This window comes from Pogoniulus pusillus, chromosome Z, assembly GCF_015220805.1.
Source record: "Pogoniulus pusillus isolate bPogPus1 chromosome Z, bPogPus1.pri, whole genome shotgun sequence".
NCBI classification, from domain to species: Eukaryota; Metazoa; Chordata; class Aves; order Piciformes; family Lybiidae; genus Pogoniulus; species Pogoniulus pusillus.
The window spans coordinates 57040956-57051994 of NC_087309.1; positions in this window are offsets into that span (position 1 = coordinate 57040956).

Here is an 11039-nt window from a genome sequence, read left to right on the forward strand (position 1 = left end):
AGTTTACAGAAGACAACCTGTTTCATTTTAGCAAATCAATGGATAAGCAATTACATTTTAGATTAATTTTGTGAATATTTGGCTTTGGCTTCTTACTGTGACTGCTATTTGACTTATGCCTATATAATTTACCTCTGACACAACTTGCGTGGAGAACTAAAGTTTTTTAAAACAGTGACTGGAAAAGAGTTCTTCTGATGACACAAGAGCTGAAAAGAGCCTCAACATGGTTATAATAGGCTTTTTGCATCAGTCTTTTTGGATCCTCGCCTACTGGCTAGGAAAATCACCCTGACCACCACATCCTGTAGCTTTCATTGTCTGTTCATTTAGAGTAATCCCATGCCAGATCATTGTCAAAGAGCTACTCACTTGCCTGCAGTTCTAACATATTCTAGTACAAATTTTCAGTCTTCATAAGGATGCTGTTAACAGTGGTGGTAATAAAGATATCATTCTAGAGAGGATTTATGCTGGATTCACAAATATTTCTGTATCAAATATTTATAAATATGCTTAGAAAAAATAAGCAATATGAATTGAGTCTATTAGTCCCAAATATTTTAATAGTTATTCTACAGGCTGCTGAATTCTTCATTCCCTAATCTTCTGTACCTAAATGCTCCTATGCAATTTCCTCACAAATAGCTCTGAATGACTTTAAGCACCACAGAAAGGGATATTTTTGAGATTCTTCTATAATTTGAGTTAATAATTTGCAAGCTTTCATCTCCTCTTTACTACGTGTTCCCATTTGGCCCATATAGTTTCTAATTTTCCCTTGATGGGTGATTGTCATTTCTGTCAACTAGATATGTTTTCTAACTTGCATAAAGGGCCATTAGCAGGGAGGTCATAAACCTTATCTTGATTTATATGACCTGAGTCAGAAATTTAGCAGCTGGTCTCTAGAAATCACAATACTGTGCCCCACTTCATCCTCCAGTCTGACAAATTCTGATAATGAACATGATCCCACAGGACTATCATTATGTAGTCATCACTGAACAATGTACAGGACAGAAAGTGACATTTCATTTGTTCTTATTTTTGACTAATCTGCTTATTTCTACTTTTCCTTTATATTTTAAAGGGTTTTTGGAGACACTGTTCCCCTTTTTGTGATATTCATCAAGTTCTTCCTAAGTGTGCTACTGCAGAAGAACTTTGCTCTTCTCGATTATGTGGTCGTTTGCCTGAGGACATGGCTTCCAGTGAAATGCCTGGTTAAAGGGGCTGAAAATGCAGTGGACCACTGTGATATTGAACAGTGCTTTATTCTCAATATTATCACAACTTCTGAAATAAGGAGTGTATTACCTCTCTTTGAGAGACCTCTGATAGTGTTTGTATTAGGTTTTAAATAATGTGCTATCTTCATAAAGGCAAACATACTTCTTTTGGGAAGCAGGTTCAGGAATTTCTTGCATGAAAATAAATTTACTCATGGCAAAAAATACTGATTGAAAGGCCAGACCAAAAGTTTGCACAATTCAAACACATCTCAGTCACGGATATGCTGAAAACATTGCCTGTTATGCCTACAGCATAATATAATTTTCAGGGTTGTTGATCTCTCATGTCTCTGATTTTTTTTGTAGTGTTGATAAAGCTGTTCAAAACCAGACTGAGATCCACTGGCTCATTTCCTACAGTCTACTGAATAAAATTCAGAAGATAACATAGTTTGATCTTTAGTGCTAAATTTGACATGCCAGTAATAGCACTGAGGGATGTGAACTTATTTCTACCCCTTTCAACTATTTGTTTCCATCAGCTTCATTTTCCTGATATCAGAGTTACAGGTATGCATTAATGTTTTGAACTGGTTTAGACATATCAGTCTGGTTTTATTTCCATTTCCTTAATACAGTTTCAAAGCAATATTACCATTCACAAGTTAAGTGAATTTTAGAACTGGTCAGCAATGTCAAGTGCAAATCCACTTCTCTGAGATTAGCATAGGTTCTGTGGCTGCTTAAATTTCTTTTTGATTAGAACATCTGTGGAAGGTAAAGTCAACTTTTTCCTTTTACCAATTCCTTTTAAGAAGACATCAGTCTAGTGTCTAACTGGTCACCTCCAACTTTTTCTTTATTTTAAGAAATAATCAATAGTACGTGCAGTTAAAATCACAACAACATGGTGCGCTGGTTTGAGGCTAATTGGAATATTTTAATGAGAAAATTTGGATTATAGGCTGTGAAAAGAAAACAATGGTGTTGTCCATTTCCTAGGTTTGCCGAGATGTGTAAAAACAAGGACACAAAGTTAGTTAAGACAGTGTCTATCTGTCAGAGTCAGTGTCTGTGTTTTCTCCCTGGGCTTCTGTTGTTGTTCTTGGATCTGCGTAACCCAACTAATCATTCATCTTCTAACCTCCCTTGCTGATCCTTGCAACTCACCTTGCATGGGAAGGGTGATTGGAAGACTCTCCTAGGCACTCTGATTTCTGGGAGAAGTACTGTGTTTCTGTATTACTTTTAACTTGTATATTTCTTTATATAGCTGCAAATATTTTTACTATATTGTAAATATCTGCTTATAAAGTATGCTAAACTGTGAATATAGCTTAAATGCCTAACTTCCAGCTGGCTGAGTGTAGTCTGGGTGAATTCATTGTGTGTGGGGAGATGGGTAAATCCCAAACCATCTCACATGGTATGATTTTTGAATGTGAAACAGAAAATGTTTAGCCAAAAGATTTCCATTTACAGAACTTCCCTGTTGTGGAGGCAGGAAATTAATGTGGCTGAGTCAGGAATTTTATACAAAAAGAGAGTTATTTTATTTTCCCAAAAACCTGCCCCCAAAACTATATACAGAAATTAATTTAGTTTTAATTATCAGAGTCAGCTTGGTTGAGAAGATCTGCATGATGCCATAGATAATCTGACTATTTTGGAAGTCAGAAGTTGGAACAGGCTTTAGCTATTAATTGAATAGTGTTTCCCACTTAATAATAAAGCTGAGCCAAAATAAACTCATGGTCAGGCTGGCTGAAAAGGGTGGGCTGATGCTCGCTCTCTCTTCTGATGCTGTAGAAGAGTCGTTAGAGGTCGTTAAGGTCTACACAAAAGGTGTTAATGGGTGAGGCAGTCCTTTGGAGCCTGGGCTCTTTCTGTATCCAGGCCAGGAGAAGGCCGGGGAGAGAAGTCCCAGGCAGGCACGAACGCTCAGGCAGGCACAATCTCTAAGGCGGGGACGAACTCCAAGGTGGGAACCCCAAAGGCTGGAAGTCCCCCAGTATTTATACCTGTGGTGGTTTGGCTGTTACCCCCCCCCCCCACACACATTAGAAGGTACCTCAGCTAACTCAGTCGGACTCTGGGAATATAAATGAAGCTATTTATTTACAGCAGCACAATATACAAGCAGATATTTACAATATATACAGAAATATACAAAAATATACAAGGTAAAATGTAATACAGAAGCACAACTCCCCTCCCAGAAACCTGAGTCTCCAGGAGGGGCTCTCAACCACCCCTGCACCTTCCCCCTGCCCCTCTCAACCTTACCCCAGTCCTAAGAAAGAATAGAGGTTCAGCCAAGAGGTTAAGAAGCAAAGATGAGTGGCAGGAGATGTTAGGGAGATGCAGCTCAGTCAAAGCTCAGCCCGAAAGTGAAGACAAAATGGCGAAAGCGTTATCTAATGTTTTCCCTTCTTGTTCCCATACATCTCAGCGAGACTGTAAGGGAAGTTGACATCACAATTTTTTCCTTTTCACAGCTAAATTATCTACTTTTTACTCACCAGAACATTTTAGCCTGCTTCAAACTAGCACAATACCCTTCCTAGACAAAGATCAGAGTTACCACTTCTTAGGCGTGAAGACCACAGCCAATTACAGCTGATTGCAGTGCGGGCACTGCACGGGACACCTCTTGTGCCGGAAGGGCCCTTTGCTCTCCCCAGTCATGCCTGCAGGGCAAAGCGGGTGTGTGTGTGTGTGCGTGTGTGTGTGTGTGTGTGTGTAAACAGGAGGCTTTTCCCCTTCCATTCAAGCCACAGAGGGAGAGGAACTTAGGGGTATACAGGACTCCAGGACATTCTCTAAAATGGAATTGTGGAAAACAAAGGCTAAAGAAAAATTTCATCATCTCACTGATTCACAAACATCCACAGCTCAAACAGTATCAATTTTATTTTATACTGAAATAAACCCTTTGGTTTGCTTCTGCTAGTAGTTTTGAAGGTTTTTATTTATTTGTCTACAGCCTTTTCACTAATTTTGGTTTGTAAAGTAGCCCTATTTATACCTCTTTGTCTAGTACTTCATATACTGTCCCTTAATTAAGACAAACATTGTTTATACGTGTGGTGGGTCGGCCTGCTGGACATGAGGTCCTCACCAATGCTACTTTTTCACTCTCCTTCTCAGCTGGACAGGGAAGAGAAAACACTGAAAAGCTCATGGGTCAGGCTAAGGACAGAGAGAGACTGCTCACCAATTACCATCATTGGCAGAACAGTCTTGGCTTGGAAAATACGAATTTCATTTATTACCAACCAAATCAGTGTAGGACAACGAGGTAAAAAAAAAAAGAAAAAAAACCCCAACTCTACATCTTAAAACACCTTTCTTCCACCTCTCCCCTCTATCTTAGGGATGTAACTTCAGTCTTGAACTCTCTATTTCCTCCCTCTGACCAGTGCACAGGGACTAAGATTTGTAGTTTGGGTCAGTTCACACATTTTTTGTGACATTCCTTTCTACTCAAATATTTCCTTTGCTCTGACATGGAGTCCCTCCCTTGAAGCACAGCGTTCCATGATCTTCACCAACAAAAGCTGCAACTCTTCACAAACTGCTTCAGAGTCCCTTCAATTTGGTACTCTCCTTCAGGAAGACACGGATCCAGTGTGAATCCTCCAAAGGGACACAAACCCTCCAGAAACCTACTTCAGTGTGGACTCTTCTCTCTCCACGGGTTTGTGTGTCCTGCCAGGAGCTTGCCCCAGCATGGGCTTCTCATGGGGCCACAGCATCCTGCAGGTGCCTCCACCTGCTCTGGTGTGGAGTTCTGCACAATGTCCAGGTGAGTATCTGCTCCACTGTGGACCTCCATGGGCTGCAGGGGAACAGCCTGCCTCACTATCGTCTTCAGCAGGGGCTGCAGCGAAATCTCAGCTCAGGTATTTGGGGCACTTCCACTTTCTTTCTTCACTAACCTTGATGTTTGCAGATATTTTCACTCTGTGGCTGCAGTTGCTGTTACTCAGGTTCTGTCTCTGCTCTTAAATCACAGAATCACTGAAACATTCAGGTTGGAAAAGACTCTCAGGATCATCAAGTCCAACCCATAATGTTACTCTACAACATTCACCCCTAAACCATATCCCCAAGCACCACATCCAAAAGACCCTTAAACACATCCAAGGTTGGTGACTCAACCACCTCCCTGCGCTGTCTGTTCCAACGCCTTTCTGTGAAAATGTTTCCTGATGTCTGGTGTAGACCTACCCAGTTGCATCTTAAGGTCATTCTGTCTTGTTCTATTACAGAGGCACTGCATCATTGCTTATAGGCTTTGCCTTGGCCAGTGTGAGGGTCGTCTTGGTGTTGCCTCTGTTGGACACAGGGGAAACTTCTGGCAGCTTCTTACAGAGGTTACCCTTGTAACACTCCTTCTGCCAGACCCTTGTGAAACAAACCCAAGAGATGATCACCAACTGGCTGGAAGGCACAAACTGTACAAGTCCTCCAGAGGAGCAAATAACTTGGGCTGAGGAAGCTCCTCCTTATGGTGATTTGTCTAAAGAAGAAAGGATCTATGCTCTATTTACCAGTGGTTCCTGTCACCTCGTTGGAAACAACTGAAAATGGAGAGCTGCATTTTGTAGTGCTGTGTGAGCAGTGGCTGAATCAAAAGCTGGAGAAGGTGAATTGAGCCAGTTTTCAGAGGTAAAAGCTATCAAACTTGCTCTTGATGTGGCTGAGCATGAGAATTGGCCCATGCTTTACCTCTATACTGATTTGTGGGTGGTGGCCAATGTCTTATGTGATTGGCTAAAGGAGTGGAAAAGAAATAATTGGCAATGGAAAGGAAAGCCAATTTGGGCTGCTGACTTATGGCAGGACATTGTTACCTGTCTAGAGAAAATCCCTGTAGGAATAAGTCCCAGAGGGGATTCTGCTGCCTATGCCAATTGTGGCAGAGGGGAGAAATTAGTGGGTGCAAGATGATATTCTATAAAAATATATAATTTATTAACTTCAATATTCTGAACTCTCACCACCCCTAACCACTGAATTTTAATATTATTTCTTCTACATGGTTATGAAAGACATTCTAGGAATAATATCAAACAGCAACTTGTTAATAACTAGCAAACAATTCAATCTATATACAGAGAGAGGAGTTTCCCTGTGGCAAATACCACTTGGGGTCAATATGCTGTTTGCCCAGTAGATGGGCCCATGCTCTTTCTGTTTCATTGCAGAAGGCTATAGAGAATTACAGAGGCATTAAAGCATTTACTCACAAATTATTATTAATTACCAGCCACTCTCTGGGGCTACGCCACAGCCTGTTACAAGTGTCCAATCTTCAAGGGACTGCCCACGGACGCTGGCTGGAATCCTCCCGGCTTCAGAGGAAAGGAGACTCTTCCCAGCTTCTGGAGAAATGACAGTCTCTGACCTTGTTCTCCTGACTTCTTCTGGATGCTCTGTCCAGGGATTCTTAGTCAGGACCTTCAGGTGCAGAAGGAGTATGATGCTGTGCAGTCTCAGCATGGTGTCACGCTGGCCAGCAGGCTGATCACGTGCAGACCAGGCAGTGATAAGGCAGCGGGTGTGCAATAGGACGCACAGCTACATGGGAGACTGAGCTCCATAGATAAAGGCAGGCAATACAGGTTCTAGTCCTGGTAACTCACCACAGTGGTGTGCAAGTGTGCACAGCTGTCTGGGAGACTAGGGGAGATTCTGATTCCATGAAGTAGATGCATGGTGGGTAGGCACATAGGCAAGCAGTCATAAACAGGTATAAGCAAAAGGCAGTGTGGGTGAGTCTAAGCACTTTCTTTACCTGTGTACCTCTATCAAATGTGGGCCGAGATTAATGGCCCTTTGGACACCACAATGACCAATCAGCTTTTGGCAGTCAGCCAAACATACCATAATAGGCAAAATCCACAAGCCTGGACCTCCTAAATATGGAGATAGCATGGGCCTAGCACCTGGTAAACATGACCTGGTCACATGGGCTTATACAACCATATTTTCCAATCAGGGGCCCTGAGCAGGCCAGACTTTATGGCACCAGGCCTATTGTGCCCCCTTTATCCATTTAATGTGTTTACCTCTGGTTTGGGCAGAAAAACATGTCCAGGCAAGGCATAAATAAGCCTACTTTCGGGCCTGTGGGCCCTCCACTACAGAGTATGACACACAGACGCTCACATGTCCAAAATTAAAGCTACCAAGGAACATCAACACAACCATCAGGCAGATTTGGCTGCCGAAGTGTTTCAAACCAATGTAAATTGTAACTTGGATTTAGACTGGGAACCCAGAGGTGAACTGTTCTTAGCCTGGTGGTATGGTGACTGATGGGCAAAGTACAAATATGGTGAAGTGTGGCAGATTGATTACATCACTCTACTTTGTTCTTGGACTGGAAAGCAATATGTGCTGACCATGGTAGTAGCAAGCACCGGATGGCTGGAAACCTATTCAGTTTCCCATGCTACTGCACATAACACCATTTTGGGCTTGGAAAGACAAATCCTACGGTGGCTTGGCACTCCAGAGAGAATTAAATCAGATAATGGCACCCATTTTAAAAATAACCTCATAAAAACTTGTGCCAAAGAGCATGGCATTGAGTGGATTTATCACATCTCCTATTACACAGCTGCCTCAGGCAAAATTGACCATTACAATGGCTTGCTAAAAACAACTTTAAAGGCAACGGGGGGAGGAACGTTAAAGAATTGGGAGAAACATCTAGCCCAAGCTACCTGGGTAGTGAACAGTAGAGGTTCTACCAACTGAGCAAGTCCAGCTCATTCTGATGTGTTACAAAAGGTAGAAGGTGACAGAGTGCCAGTCATTTGTGAAAAGAATTTGTTGGGGAAGTCTGTTTGGGTATTTTTCCCTTCGAGGGGGGCTACATCTGTCCAAAGGGTGGTTTCTGCTGAAGGACCTGATCATACATACTGGGTTATGCAAAAGAATGGTGAAATACAACGTGTTCCACAAAAGAACTTGACATTAGCAGAGAGAATGTAGATATAAGTTGTTATGAGCTCTTTTGCAGATGATTGTGGTGCCCGTAAAACCCATGAAGGACCCACTATACATGACCTGTGCCAAGAGTCCTGCTCCATCCCATTCACTGAGGAAAACATCTGACTCTTTCTCAAAAACCTTTGAGCTAGCCAATGCCTGAGACAGATGGAAATGAGGAGATGAATGACCAGGAATTGGAGAAAAATGCCTCAAGCCTGGACAACAATCATCCATGACATTGATATTATCCCTAGTTAGATGGAATGACTTGATGCTGCAATGTCAATTATATTAAAGGGGCGGATTGTGGCCATTTGAGCTGATTTTCTAGCTCAGTCATAGTGGAGAGGTGAACATTCCAAGGATAGACCAAATAATGGCAACAATGGATAAGTTAATATAAAATCATTGGAGCGTTAAGAGCTTTATGTCTAGAAGCAGAGCTTGTTCTTCCCCCTTGCTGGCTTCTGCTGCTTGAGCTGCGCTCACTGCTATCTTCCCCCTCTGCTGTTTTGGCTACTGCTGATTTTGCTGCTTTGCCACCACTTGACCTCTTCCGCATCTTCCTTAAGGTTATTATATATTTTTTCTCTAGTAGTTCTCTTTATACTGTTATACTTAAACTATAAGAAATACAATTTCATCTTTCCCTAACATTAAAAAAAAATGTGTGTTGTGGTGAGTTTATTCTACTGAGGAAGAGATCCACCCTAACCTGGGACAGGTGTCATCAACGAACTTGCTGACAATACGCTCCATACCCTCATGCAGGAAATTAATGAATACACTGAATAATACTGGTCCCAGTACTGACCCTTGAGGGACTCCGCTAGTTACAGGTCTTGAGCTAGACTGTGGTCCCATTGACCACAACTCTCTGACTTCTTTCGTTTAACTAGTTCCCAATCCACCTCACTACTTCATTTTTTCTAGTTCACTTTTTTTTCATAGCACAGTCAAACACTTGTCCTTGCTGAAACTGATGCAAACTGCTAGTTTAGCTCTTTAATCTTGTCTACATTATCCTTATTTTTATATCTTCTTATTTTAAAGCTCTGTGGTTTCTCTATAAACAATCTATTTCTGCTTTAATCTCATTCTTAGTCTTTGCCAGGTTGACTTCTAGCTATTTCCTGTGCATTCTGATGAATAAAATACAGTGTCTCTTTGTTGAACGATCCTGTATGTCAATCTTTATAGTCACTCTGCTTGCATTTAACATACTTTTTTGAACTGGTTGTTTAGCTAATGAGATCTGAAAACCCACCACAGAAGTTTCTTCCCTTGGCTGGAGTATAAATTTTAGATTGTTTTTCTGCTTTTGTCAGTGCAGCTGTCTCTACCAACCAGTAGTCTTAATTTCTCATAATCTATCCTTTTGAAATGGAGAGCCTTAGGGGACAGTCAAACATTAATTTCTGAAATAGATGTATCAATTTATGATGTCATTACCCCATGGCTATTCATTAATACCCTTCAGTTGTTTGAAATTGTTGGCGCCTCAGCTATGGGGACTGATAACTGATAACATGAGCATTTCTCATCCATTTCAGAACAATGTGGAACAGGTTTGCTTAAATGACGCTCAGCAGCACTGTACATGAGTCTGTTTCACTTTGTACTGAGAATGCTTTGTACTGGATGTGCATCCACAATGAGTTGCTGTCTCTCACCTGAAGAGAGGGCTACAAATTGCTCATGAGTAGTAGTAGTGCATGAATGGCAACATCATGGAACCGGATGAACTTCATCCTCCAGCCTTTCCATGCAGGTGGGTTAGTAGCCCACCTAAGATCAAGTTAGTCAGCTGTACCAAGGCTGAAAAGTAATCAAAGGAGACTTTACATCAGTATGTAGCTGTTTTATTCCAGAGTTTCACACTTGTGTTTGTCATTACAGATGAATGAAACTACATGACTTTGAGAAATAAGAGTTACAATAGTAATTCATGGTAAGTCTTTGTGACAAGATCTTCTGTAGCTGCTTACTTACTTTAAAACCAAACTCATCTCTTTGTATAAGCTCTTTAGTTTATGTTAGATAAAAGTGACCTGCAATATCAGCATTTGATAGGCAACTCATTGTTGGAGTTTTCGTCAACACAGAAATTTTCCTGATCAACAGATTTTGTCAGGACAGGTAGAGTTTTTTTAAAAATTGTTTATCTGCTTTGTTTTCTCTCAGCTTATCAGCAAATACATGTAGTTTATTACTCCCTGGAAGTCCAAGTTTTAGGCAGGAAGTCAAGCTCAGAGTTGTTATTGTTACACCAGTCAAGTGTACACAGAAGTTCCATGAAACACATAAAATAGGAATTACAAACAGAAAATGATTAATGTTAAAACAGTAGAATCCAGGGAATTATCATCTTAGAAACATAAGATATTCACTATGCTACATACTCTGCTGAGAAATTAAAGACAGAAAGATGTAGCTACTGTAGCCATGTGCATTTGAATATGTACTTTTTTCCTTAAACTAAAAGGCAAGATTGTGATCAAATGACACATAACAGACTGTCATGCTGTTCTCCACAGCACTAAGGAATGGGATAAGCAGACAGGGAAATTTGGTTACTAAGGATGGAAAGAATGTAACGAAAATTAATTGTATTGAAATTTGTTGTTTTGGACAGATTATGTATCTATTTGTACTGTAGAATGGATTCAGATGTGTACACACAAGCGTTCTTATGTTTTCATAATGTTTAAACGGAGGCATTTTTGTTTTGCTAAATTTAGAAATGCACACCAAAGTGCTCAGAAACTCTACAGTTTCTTCCTTAAAGCTGGTGGA